Here is a 12,782-nt window from a genome sequence, read left to right on the forward strand (position 1 = left end):
CGTAGGGGTGACGGTCACTCGTGGGAGAGGGCTATGCAGTCTGAGATGGACTCCCTACATAAGAATATGACTTGGGATTTAATGACATTGCCTAACGGCAAAAAGGCTATGCCATGAAAATGGGTGTACAAGTTGAAAAGTACCCTTGGGTATCCCAAGACAGCTTATAAGGCAAGACTTGTTGCTAAGGGTTTTAAACAGGAGAATAGAATTAACTTTGATAAAGTCTTTTCTTCTGTGGTCAAGATGACCACCCTTCGCTTAGTTTTGGCCTTAGTCATGCAGCTTGACTTGGGCATGTATCAAATGGATGTCAAGACTATATTCTTGCATGGGAAATCCCCATGATGAGATTTACATGGAGCAGCCTAAGGGCTTTGCAAAACTTGGTAGGGAGCACCTAGTGTGCAAGTTGAACAAAAGTCTTTATGGCTTGAAGCAGGCACCTAGGGAGTATCATAAGTTTGATGCGTTTATGCAATCACAGGGCTACAACAGGAGTGCTATGGATCCGTGTCTTTACATGAAGAAAGCCCGTGATGGCTCATTGCTTTTTTTGGTACTTTATGTGGATGATATGCTGATAGTAGGGAAAGCTCATGATGAGCTAGATGCTCTTAAATCTCACTTGAAGAATAGCTTTGAGATTAAGGATTTGGGACAAGAGGCCTCTCACGTTCTTGGCATGCACATTAAGCACGACATGCATCAAGGACTACTTCACCTCTCACAGAGGGAGTAGATTCATAAGGTCCTTAAGAATTTTCGCATGCAGGACATGAAGCCTATTCGATGTCTGTTACCTTCTTATGTGAAGGTCTCACAAGCCGATTGTCAGCAGACAAATGAGTGAAGGGCCGAGATGGCCGAGATCCCTTATGCATCAGCCATGGGCAGTTTGATGTATACCATGACGGCCACTTGTCCAGATATTGCCTTTGCAGTTGGTGTTGTGGCACACTATATGGCTACACCTGGCAAGAAGCATTGGGATGTTGTAAAGGGTATCATGAGATACCTGAAGGGCACAGTAGATATGTGTATTTGCCATGGAAGCTAGGATACATGAGTTGTGGGGTATATAAACTCTAATTATGTAGGACATGCAGATAGTAGGAAGTCCACTTCTGGCTATGTATTCACCTATATGGAGGTGCTACCTCTTGGATGTCTAAGGTTCAGAAGTGTACGGCTCTCTCTACCACTGAGGTCAAGTATGTTGCAGCCACTGAGGCTTACAAGGAGGCCATATGGTTGGGCCATTTGATTCATGACCTTGGGATATTGATATTATACCTACACTGCATTCGGATTTTATGAATGCTATTTAGCTAGCCAAGAATCTAGTCTTCCATATGAAGACAAAACACATTGAGGTGAGGTATCACTTCATACGGGGGGTCATGGAGGACAAGTTTTTTGACCTTTTCAAGATCTCCACTGATGAAAATCCTACATATCTACTCACGAAAAGCCTCACTACTGAGCGCTTTGCCTTCCTTGATGGGCGTTGGATGAGATGATGTTTTTCCTCATCCTCTTGTACATGTGTACATTGTATTGTCTTTTCTTTTCTTTTCACTCCTCACTGGGGAAGATTTTTCTTTAAGTGGGAGGTTGTTGGGGGTAAAGGCACCTCTGCCTAGCCACCCGTGTATTACTACACTGACAATACCCACCACTGCACACTGTAGGTAGTGGGCGCCCATCACCGTCACTTTATTATTTATTCTTTTAGTGACAATTTAAATAAAGGAATGCCCAATCACACATTGTGACTATTGGAGTTCCCATTTGGTCTCTCTCTCTTTCTTGCTCTCGCTCTCCCACCATAGCTCTTCCAAGCAATCTTTGATCATTCTCACCTTTCATGTGTGTGTCCAAAACTGCCTCTTCTCTTCTCTTCTCTTCTCGTCTCTTCTCTTCTTCTTCTTATTCTTGCTTGTTTGAGCTCGTGATTGAGAGAGGGAGTGTGAGGAAGTGAGGGAGGGAGTATGTGAGGGTGAGGGACCATGGTGGACAAGCTCTCCATCTTCTCCTCTCTTCTTCTTCTTCTCTTCTCTTCTCTTGTCTTCCGTATGGCAATGGAGCATGAAGCTTGGAGCTTGAGGATTGAGCTTGTACCTTGGATTGTGGAACTACCAGAGTGCTTAAGGGAGGAGGCAACTCGATCGAGAATGGAGATAAGCTTACTACATTCGTAAGTGTGAGAGCGTGTATGCCTATATGAGTGGTAGCCATTACACTTTGCTTGAAATGCTTGAAGCAATAAGCGTGTTGGGGGTAAAGGCGCCTCCGCCTAGCCGCCTGTGTATTACTACACTGATAGACACCGCCATTGCACACTGCAGGTGGCGGACGCCCGTCACCGTCACTTTATTCTTTATTCTTTTAGTGACAGTTTGAATAAAGAAAGGCCCGATCACATATTGTGACTGTTGGAGTTTCCATTTCTTGTTTCTCTTTCTTGCTCTTGCTCTCCCGCCATAGCTCTCGAGTGCAAGCTTTGATCCTTCTCACCTTTCAACTGGTATCAGAGCATAGCTTCCTGACTCTTCAGCTTGGCTCGTGGCATTCTTAGCTTCCCATTGACTCCCCACTCGCATTGGGTCTCCTTCCCGGCAGCCATAGCTCATTCTCTTGAGCTCCCGTCACTCCTCGGCTTCCCGAGCTTCTTCGCGGCCTATTGAGGCACCATCAAGGCATTGACATTGAGGTATTGCTTCATTATTTTAGAGTTTTACTTCAGTCCACAGGTCTAGGTAAACAGGGTTTTCACAGGTTGTGGGCAACCATAGCTCATACCTCTTGGAGTTTCCTTCACCTGGATCTTGCTTCCAGCCTATCAAGGCTTGCTGAGGCTTGGTGTAGGCCTTCTTTGGCCCCCATTTGTGCCCCATTTGTGCCCCCTTTGGGCCCCATTGTTGACATGTGAGACAGCAAACCCCCCAGTCGGCTCACTTTTTTTTTGCGCATGTTTCAAAATCTAGCCCAAAAATCACTTTTTTTGTCATATCTCGGGCATTCGGAACCCGATTCAAGCAAGATAAGAGTCTAAGTTGGGGTTTTGGCATGCTCCGAAAACGATGGTGATGTCAAATTTGCCAAATTATGATGACATAATATTCTGCAATAGATTTCAGGTCTAAGACAGCATGTATCTGTATGCCTATGGCTTATGTGATGCTTCTACTGATGTCTATTGATACCGGATCACTTGTGAATGTTATGCCTCTTATGTGAGACGCATTTGGAGCTGATTTAGCTCAGACATTGACTATTTTGAACAATCCCAGATCTGTCCAAAACAGGGCAATCACCTATTACTTCAATTTTATGCTTACAGGTCTTGGCATTTGATGCCCGATTATGCCCGGTTGGTGCCTATACATACGGGAATGTATTTGAGCTTGGATTGAGCACTGATTTGCTCAATTTATAGAGGTTATATGCTGCTGGAAACTTCAGGGCTTAAGCTATTTATGCTACAGTTGGGTTATGCCTATTGGTCATGGGGTGCTCCCAGCTACTTGGTATGATGTCATGATGTATTTGGACTATGCCACATGCCTTGTTTATGCTCCCGAATGCTTTTGAGCTGAGATTTGGGTTTGACTGTCACTTCTTTGCAGCTGGCATTTCATCTATGACATGGTTTATGCCTAAGCTACCCAGTACGGGTTATGACGTCTTGGTGAATGCTTTATGCTTTGGCTGTGGATGGCAGTTGTTTGAGCTCGTCTCAACATTCATTTGAGTATTCCCTTGAGCAGTTGGACATTGACTTGGATTTTTCCATTACGACTTGGCTTTTTCCATTACGACCTTGGATGCTATTGAGGCATTGTCTTGATTACTTGGCTTTGATGCTATTTTGAGCATTTTGCAGATACTTGAGACTTTGGGATCTCTTACACTTAAATGTTGCATGGTTCATGCAATGATATCTTGGAGTTGCTTTTGACCTAAGCTTGGGCTTTGCACTCTTGTGAGCATACACCTACTGGTGTCAGGTCTTGCTAGTGTTATGTATACATTGCCCTATTGTCCAAGGTGTATGCCTACTCACTTATGGATGCTTTGGTGACATGTTTGGGTGTTTGCTCAGGGTCTTGATGACTGTTTGGTGCTGATTTATGCCCGTTTATGGCTGGTTGTGTCTTGGCTGTCATTTCTTGACTTAGTGCAGTGAATTGGTCAGCAATTGCCTCTCATAGTATCATGTTTGTCATTTATTATAGCAAGCATATAGCTCCAGATTGACATGGATCGTTCATACTAAAATATTCTGAAATGATGTACTTTCACTAGTACTTGGTGGGCAACAGCTTTGGTTACACTTTTCTCACCATTTTCTCTCAATTTTGGTGATTTTTTTATCATTTTCTACAGTAAACAGCAAGCAGTTTTGAATTGTCTACAGTCTTTTAGCCTGCATTATGGTGAGTTCATCCTGATCATGCTATTTTCAACATCACTAAGCTTGATGGTACGAATTACTCTTATTTTGGAAGAGCCGGATTTGGCAAGTGTTGGTGCAGAAATCGCAGATCAAACCATTGAGGTTGAGCGGGCATCCGCCTGCAACTATGCCAGATGAGGAATGGCTTGAGCTTGATGAGCTATGCAAGTCCACTATTGTATTGTCTCTCATAGAACAGGTTCATTACAATGTATTTGAGAAAGAACAGAGTGTATGGTAGTTGTGGGATAAAATCAAGAATCTCTATGACAAGAAAAATCCAGCGAGTCGTCAGATGTATTGGCTGAAACAACTTATGGATCTGCGCATGAAGGAGAATGTAACTATGTCTACTGACTTGATCCAGTTCCATGCTATACTCAACAACTTGACTTCGCAGGACATCACTTTTGCAGAGGATCTCACTCCTCTTTTCTTGCTTGGTACTCTTAATGAGTCATGGGATGTATTCCGCGCTGCATTATGTGCCTCTATTGCTACCTTGAAATTATCTGATGTTGAGAATACTCTTCTGTAGGAAGAGGTTAATTGTAAGAATTTGGATGCCTCTCATGTGTCGCATGCTATGACAGTTAGAGGCAGGAATGATGGATATGGAAAGCATAGCAGTGGCAGTGGCTGTGGACGGGATTCTCAGAAATCGCGATCCAAGTCTCGTGGGAAGTCACATAGCAAATCCTGTGGCAGGAATGCAGATGTTACTTGTCACCATTGCAGAAAAAAGGGCCATATTATGCCACAATGCAATGAACTGCGCAATGAAAGGTGCAAAGATAAGGGGAAAGACAAAGTGTAGGATAAGTCTTCTGATTGCAGTATAGTGCCTACAAAGTCCAGTGTTAAAATTGAAGAGATCAATGTTATGCAGCCTGAGAATGTTAATGATGATTATATCCTTGCAGCTTCTTCTAGTGCTTCGCAAATGACAGAGATACACTCTATGTATGCACAGTTTTGGATCTTGGACTTAGGTGCATCCTTTCATGTGACACCTTGCCGAGAGTGGTTTCATTCATACCGTACTGTTTCGGGTTCTATATGCTTGGGTGACGACAGCCCTTGATATTGTGGGCATTGCTGATGTTAGGCTGTAGTTTTCTTCTGGCAAGAGTTTTGTTATGCAAGATGTATGTCATGTACATGCTTTGACACGCAATCTCATGTCAGCTGGACAGCTTGATGACGCAGGTTATCATGTATCTTTTGGAGACTCTGCATGGAAGATAACTCATTGGCAGACTTGTGATTGCGAGAGGTGCCAAGGCTAGCAGCCTCTATCTCTTTATTGTATCCGCTTCTTCCCTTGATCATGTTTTGTCTGTGGATTCTATCCCACATGTATCTCTTTGGCATGGCCATTTGGGCCATATGTCTTTGAAGGGAATGAAAATGCTTTCTGGTTTGCAGTACTTACCGCCCCTTGATTATGCATGTTTTGATTCATGTGAGCATTGTCTTTATGGCAGGCAGACTAGGTCTACACATAAGAAGTCTGGTAGGCCACGCATGAGTGAGCCCTTGGTATTGGTACATTCGGATGTCTGTGGACCCATGCCTTGTCAGTCTATGGGTGGTGCCAAGTATTTTTTTACTTTCATAGATAATTTTTCACAAAAAGTTTGGGCTTATCTAAAATCCGATGTCTTGGCTGTGTTTCAGAGATAGCTTGCATTGGTTGAGAACCAGTCTCTCTGGGTATAGGCTAAAATGCCTAAGGACAGATAATGGCGGTGAGTATGTCTCATGTGCTTTTTAGCAGTTATGTGATGAGAGGGGTATTAAGCGTCAGTTGACCGCCCCCTAGAATGGTTTGGCTGAGCGGATGAATAGAACCATCTAGGAGCGTGTATGCAGTATGCTTAGCCATGTAGGCCTACCACAGAGCTTTTGGGCTGAGGCAGTTAGTTCAATTGTGCATGTCATAAACAGATCACCTTTCAGTGGTTTGGATTTCCAGGTTGCAGAGGAGGTATGGATTGGAAAACCTCCCTCTTATGCGCATCTACGTGTCTTTGGATGTGAGACATTTTGCCATGTTCCCAGGGACAAGAGAAGTAAGCTGGATCCTGAAAGTGTCAAATGCATTTTCCTTGGTTATGGGGATGCAAGCGGGATAGGTTACCGTCTCTAGGATCCGTAGGCGCAGAAAGTCATCCGCAGTCATGATGTAGTCTTCCATGAAGGCAAGATGCATCGGCAGCCTGAGAGAGTTGTTGAGATCCACAGGGTCATATTTTAGGAGGAGCCAAGAGCTCCCGCACAGCTAGTTGTACAGCCTACAGCTGTAGCAGATGCTCATGGTCAGGGTGTTGGACAGGCAGCTGGGCATGCAGTAGAGCCTGCCATAAGACCGGTCTACTAGAGACAGATGTCCACCTGATAGATTTCAGCCCTCGATGCATTATGTCTTGGTTACAGATGCAGGAGAGCCTTTCACTTATGATGAGGCTATGCGCAGGGGTGACAGTCACTCCTAGGAGAGGGCTATGCAGTCTGAGATAGACTCCTTGCATAAGAATGACACTTGGGATTTGGTTTCATTGCTTACGAGCAAGAAGGCTTTGCCATGCAAGTGGGTGTACAAGCTGAAAAGTACCCCTAGACACCCTAAGCCGGCATACAAGGCTAGATTGGTAGCAAAGGGTTTTAAGCAGGAGCATGGTGTGGACTTTGATGAGGTCTTTTCTCCTGTGGTTAAGATGACCACCCTACGCTTAGTCTTGGCTTTAGTTGCCAACTTGACTTGGATTTATACCAAATGGATGTCAAGACGGCTTTCTTACATGGGAACTTGCATGATGAGATCTATATGGAGCAACCTAAGGGCTTTGCAGAACTTGGCAGGGAGCACCTGGTGTGCAAATTGAAGAAAAGTCTTCATGGCTTGAAGCAGGCACCTAGGGAGTGGTATCATAAGTTTGATGCCTTTATGCAATCACAGGGCTACAGCAGGAGTGCTATGGATTCGTGTCTTTACACGAAGAAAGCCCGTGATGGTTCTTTATTGATTTTAGTACTCTATGTGGATGATATGCTGATATAGCAGGAAAAGCTCATGATGAGTTAGATGCTCTTAAGGCTCAGCTCAAGAAGAGCTTTGAGATGAAAGATCTGGGACAGGCCGCTCACATACTTGGTATGCGCATTAGACATGACAAGCATCAGGGACTCCTCTACTTGTCACAAAGGGAGTACATTCATAAAGTCCTTGAGCACTTCCGCATGCAGGACGTAAAGCCTATTGGCTGTCCATTGCCTTCTTATGTAAAGGTATTACAGGCTGATTGTCCGCAGACAGATGAGCAGAGGGCCGAGATGGCCAAGATTCCATATATATCCACAGTGGGCAGTCTTATATATGCCATAATAGCCACTCGTCTAGATATTGCCTTTGCAGTTGATGTTGTGGCACGCTATATGGCTACACCTGGCAAGAAGCATTGGGATGCCATGAAGGGTATCATGAGGTACCTGAAGGGCACTACAGATATGTGCATATGCTATGGTAGCCACGATATAGGAGTCGTGGGGTACACTAACTCTAATTATGCAGGACATGCAGATAGTAGGAAGTTCACTTCCGGCTATGTATTCACCTATGCTGGAGGTGCTATTTCTTGGATGTCCAGGGTGCAGAAATGCACGGTCCTTTCTACTACAAAGGTTGAGTATGTTGCAGCCACTGAGACTAGCAAGGAGACCATTTGGTTGGGTCATTTGGTTGATGACCTTGGTACTGATGCTATCCCTACACTGCATTCGGATTCTATGAGTGTTATTCAGCTAGCCAAGAATCTAGTCTTCCATGCGAAGACAAAACACATTGAGGTGAGGTATCACTTTATACGTGGGGTCATTGAGGACAAGTCTATTGATCTTGTCAAGATCTCGACTCACCAGAATCCTGCAGATCTGCTCACGAAAAGCCTCTCTACAGAGCACTTTGCCTTCCTCAAGAGGTTGATGGGCGTGGGATGAGATGACGTCTTTTCTCATCATATTGTGCATGTATACATGTTGTACTGTCTTTTTCTTTTTCTTTTCACTCCTCACTAGGGCAGTTTCGCCTTAAAGTGGGAGTTTGTTGGGGGTAAAGGTGCCTTCGCCTAGCCGCCCGTGTATTACTACACTGACAGTCACCACCACTGCACACTGCAGGTGGCGGGCGCCCGTCACCATCACTTTATTCTTTATTCTTTTAGTGACAGTTTGAATAAAGGAAGGCCCGGTCACACATTGTGACTGTTGGAGTTCCCATTTCTTATCTCTCTCTTTCTTACTCTTGCTCTCCTGCCATAGCTCTCAGTGCAAGCTTCGATCCTTCTAACCTTTCAAAGCAGTCTGTGGGTCTTGGCAGTTAAGCGAGAGCTCCCATAATTTTCTCTAGGGGAAAAGAAGTACTTTATCACTTTTGTTGATGATGCTAGACGCAAAGTATAAATTATTCTATTTGTCATAAGCTTTGGATAAATTCAAGAAATCCATGGTATTGGTTCAAAATATGACTAATAAGACACTCAAGTGTCTTTGCTCTGCCAATGTTAGGGAATACTGAACTTTTGTGACAATAAAGGGATAAAGAGGGAGCTCATTGCCCCTCATAATCCACCCCAAAATGGAGTCATAGAGCAAATAAAGAGGACCATATAGGATAATATCGGTCCCCACTATGCTATTTTATGTTGCATTACCTCATGGTTTTTGGGCAAAGGATGTTATGACAACTATTCACTTGATAAATTGATCACTAAATAGGTCTTTGGGAAAAGAGGGGGGGAGAGTCCCTCAGGAAGTGCGGTTGGGAAAGCCACTTTCATATGCTCACTTGAGAGTGTTTGGCTACCAAGTATTTGTGTATATTCGTAAGAAAGAACGCAACAAACTTGAGCCAAAGTCCTATAAATGCATTTTCCTAGGACATGTGTGAGGGTGAAATGGGATATTGATTATGGGATCCCAAGAAAAGAAAGTAGTATGTAGCAATGATGTTATCTTCCAAGAAGATTGCATGCATAAACAACCTGAAAAGAGAGAGAAGTTCAAAAGGGTTGTATTCCGAGAAGATGTACCTATTGGATAGCAAAGAATTCTCATTTGATAGGAGCGGATACCTGCTATAAATGACCCTAAAAATGCAAGGAACGATGCTGAAAATGATCGGCAAGGAGTTGCCCATGATGTAGCACAGTCTCAGAAGGAAAACGCACAGTTAGAACAACCGAAAATGGTAGGACAGCATGCTGAAATTTCTAGATATCAAGTTGTAAATGCAAATTTGCAAGCCCCACAACCAGCAAATGATGAACCTTTGGTATGTAGGTCGACCCGACCTTCAAGGCAACTAAATAGATTTTTCCATGGTGCTTAGTAATGATGTTGATTATGTCATGTTGACTAATTATGGTGAACCATCATGTTTGAAGGAAGCAATGGACCAATAGGACAGCAAGAAGTGGCATAAGGCTATCCTGTCAGAGATGGAATCTCATTAGAAGAATAGCACTTGGGATTTGGTGCATTTTTCTAAAGGACAGTAAATACTACCATGCAAATGGGTTTATTATATGAAAGTTGCTTCTAGTGAGGCAAATCATATTCTTGAGATGCATATACTCAAGGCAGATCGACGAAGGGTCTCCTCTATCTGTCACAGCAAGAGTATATATCCAAGATTTTGTAGCATTTAAATATGGAGGGCGGAAAGTGATTGATGTACCATTGCCTCCATATGTGAAACTCAATGCAAAAGGACAAACCTACATCTAATGATGAAAAGAATGAAATGGCCAAGATTCTGTATGCTTCAACTATTGTTGGCAACTTGATGTATGTTATTGTTGCTACACGTCTTAACATAGCATTTGCAGTGAGAGTGGTTAGCAAGTACATGGCACACCCTAGCAAAAAGCATTGGGAAGCAGTGAAGGATATCATGAGATACTTTAAGGACACAAAGGATTGTGCATCTGCTTTGGAAAGCAAAACGCATCTATCATTGGCTTTATGGATGCAAACTATGCCAGTCATGCTAACTGTAAAAAGTCTACTTTAGGGTATGTATTCACCTTTACAAGGGGAGCAATCTCTTGGATATCGAGGCTACAAAAGTGTGTTGCACTGTCTACTACAAAGATAGAGTATGTGGATGCCATTAAGGCATGCAAGGAGGCCTTATGGCTTTCACATCTAGTAGGAGAGCTGGGCATTACAAGAAGCTCAGGTAGAAATAGGGCCAAATTTTAGCCCTAATGCTAGTTTTTGAAGGTTTTCTTAGTCACTGAGCGAATTTTTTAAGCTTAAAATCTCAAAAAATAGCCTATATATACAAAAATTCACATATTTTGATCTTAAATTTGCTTAAAAATAGACTTCTCTTAATATTCACTCAAATTTTTAAACTCTTCACTATTGATTAATCAAACATTTGTCCACCTATTTATAAACTAAAAATCAAGGGGATCCCTTATTTTCTACCCATGTGAATCTCTTCTCTAAGTGAAGTATCACTTTATCAAGGGTGTAGTTGACAACAAGAGCATTGAGCTTATCTAAGGTACATACAAATGATAACCTTGCCGACCTTCTCACGAAAGGTCTTCCAACAAAGCAATTTGCTCATTGCCGCCAAATGATGGGAGTTGGATAGATATAGCATTTTCATATTTGTACATACTTAGACTTAACTGATTCTTTTCTCTACCTTCAGGCATGCTGCCTTTAGGTGGGAGGTTGTTGGGAATAAAAGGCCACCATGCCTACCCCCATGTATAGGTGTGAACGTACCCTTTAGGGTCTTTTACCATATTTTGATATATATCTATTTGAAAAACCTAAAGCATTACAACTAATTGTACCCACACATGCTATGTTTGCTCCTCTTTAAACCTACATCTTCATTGAAGCATAGTGGAGCTCCATCGAGTATCTTGCACTTCACCTCCTACCCATTTAGTACAAACTATCCGACAATCAAAGCCATTGGCAAAATCGACTTTGTGTTTTCATCCCAAATGTCATGCAAGCAACGTATGCCTTTGTTTTGTAACTAAAAACAAAGCCTTTGATTGCTACTTGCAAGAGTAGATCCATCCTCATAAGCATAGGGGGTAAGCCATAGGTTAAGAAACCGTGAGGCATTTGCTTTGTCTCTAGAGGCTCCTTTCCATTGGATTGGATAAGTTACTTCCAATAATTAACTATTTGTTGAGCCAACTTAGACCTCATGGCTAACAAAGTTGTTCATATGCTGCAAAAAAATCACCAATCCTTCTCTTCCAATCCTTGGAGGTCTCAAAGGGAAGACCAACAATAACATAAAGATATTTCTTAAACACAATTGAGATGCCTTCATCATCAAAATATTTCTTACCATCCTCATCTTCAATCATTGTCAAGATCTCTATTTTTTGCTTCTACTTGGGAGCACTTAGATATGCAAAGGTTGGAGCTTCTTACATTAGAAGTGCATTAGTTTTCAATTGCATCTTAAGACCTACAATCCTATGAAGTTCCCTACTTCTAATGAAAGCTTCAATGTTTTGCAAGAGATTAAGTAAAATAGAATCCCTAGGTGAGCATTGTAGAGCAACAACATTGTTGAGCTTAATCAAGTTGCATTCTCCCCACTTTAGCTTTATGTCACCCATGCCGCTTGCAAAACTCAATAATCGCATGCATCCGCTTTCCCTACAACAAGAAATAGGAGAAGATGATGAAATAGCACAAGAAGCCCAAACCTCTATTCCATTTTTTACAAATGATTCATCAAATGATTCAACAAGCAAACCAACCAAAACCTTATAGAAGCCTTTGCCAATGAATTTGTAGTTTACCAAACTACGATGAGCTTGATAGGTGCTATTAAAACCAACATGAGGATTACTCATTGTTAGAAGCACACTCCATGAAAAAAACATACAACCCAAAAGAAGAGAGATCATAATAGCTACGACAAAAAATGTCCATGGATAGCTACATCTCCACATTGTGCATCTTCTCAACATTTTGTGAAAGAGCTTGCTTTTGAGCAAAGCTGACCTTGGCCATATCATTGATAAAGGCTTTGGCCAGAGGACAACGCATGTCCTTTTTCCTTTGCATGAGTTCCATATGTGTCTACTTCCATGCCACCGTCACCGTTGGCCCTCAAGATCTTCAAGGGTTCTTCCATAGGTGCATCCTCCCTCCCACGTTTGGCCTGCATGCGAGCCAAGAGCAAGATACCACGACAACAATATGCGAGATACAACCAATTTCCTGCACTTCAACTTCCAACCTATCCCTTGGACTGAGGTAAGTA

The sequence above is a fragment of the Lygodium microphyllum genome, chromosome 11 (assembly GCF_053477565.2).
Source record: "Lygodium microphyllum isolate KBCC chromosome 11, Lygodium_microphyllum_v1.1.10, whole genome shotgun sequence".
In the NCBI taxonomy this organism is placed as follows: Eukaryota; Viridiplantae; Streptophyta; class Polypodiopsida; order Schizaeales; family Lygodiaceae; genus Lygodium; species Lygodium microphyllum.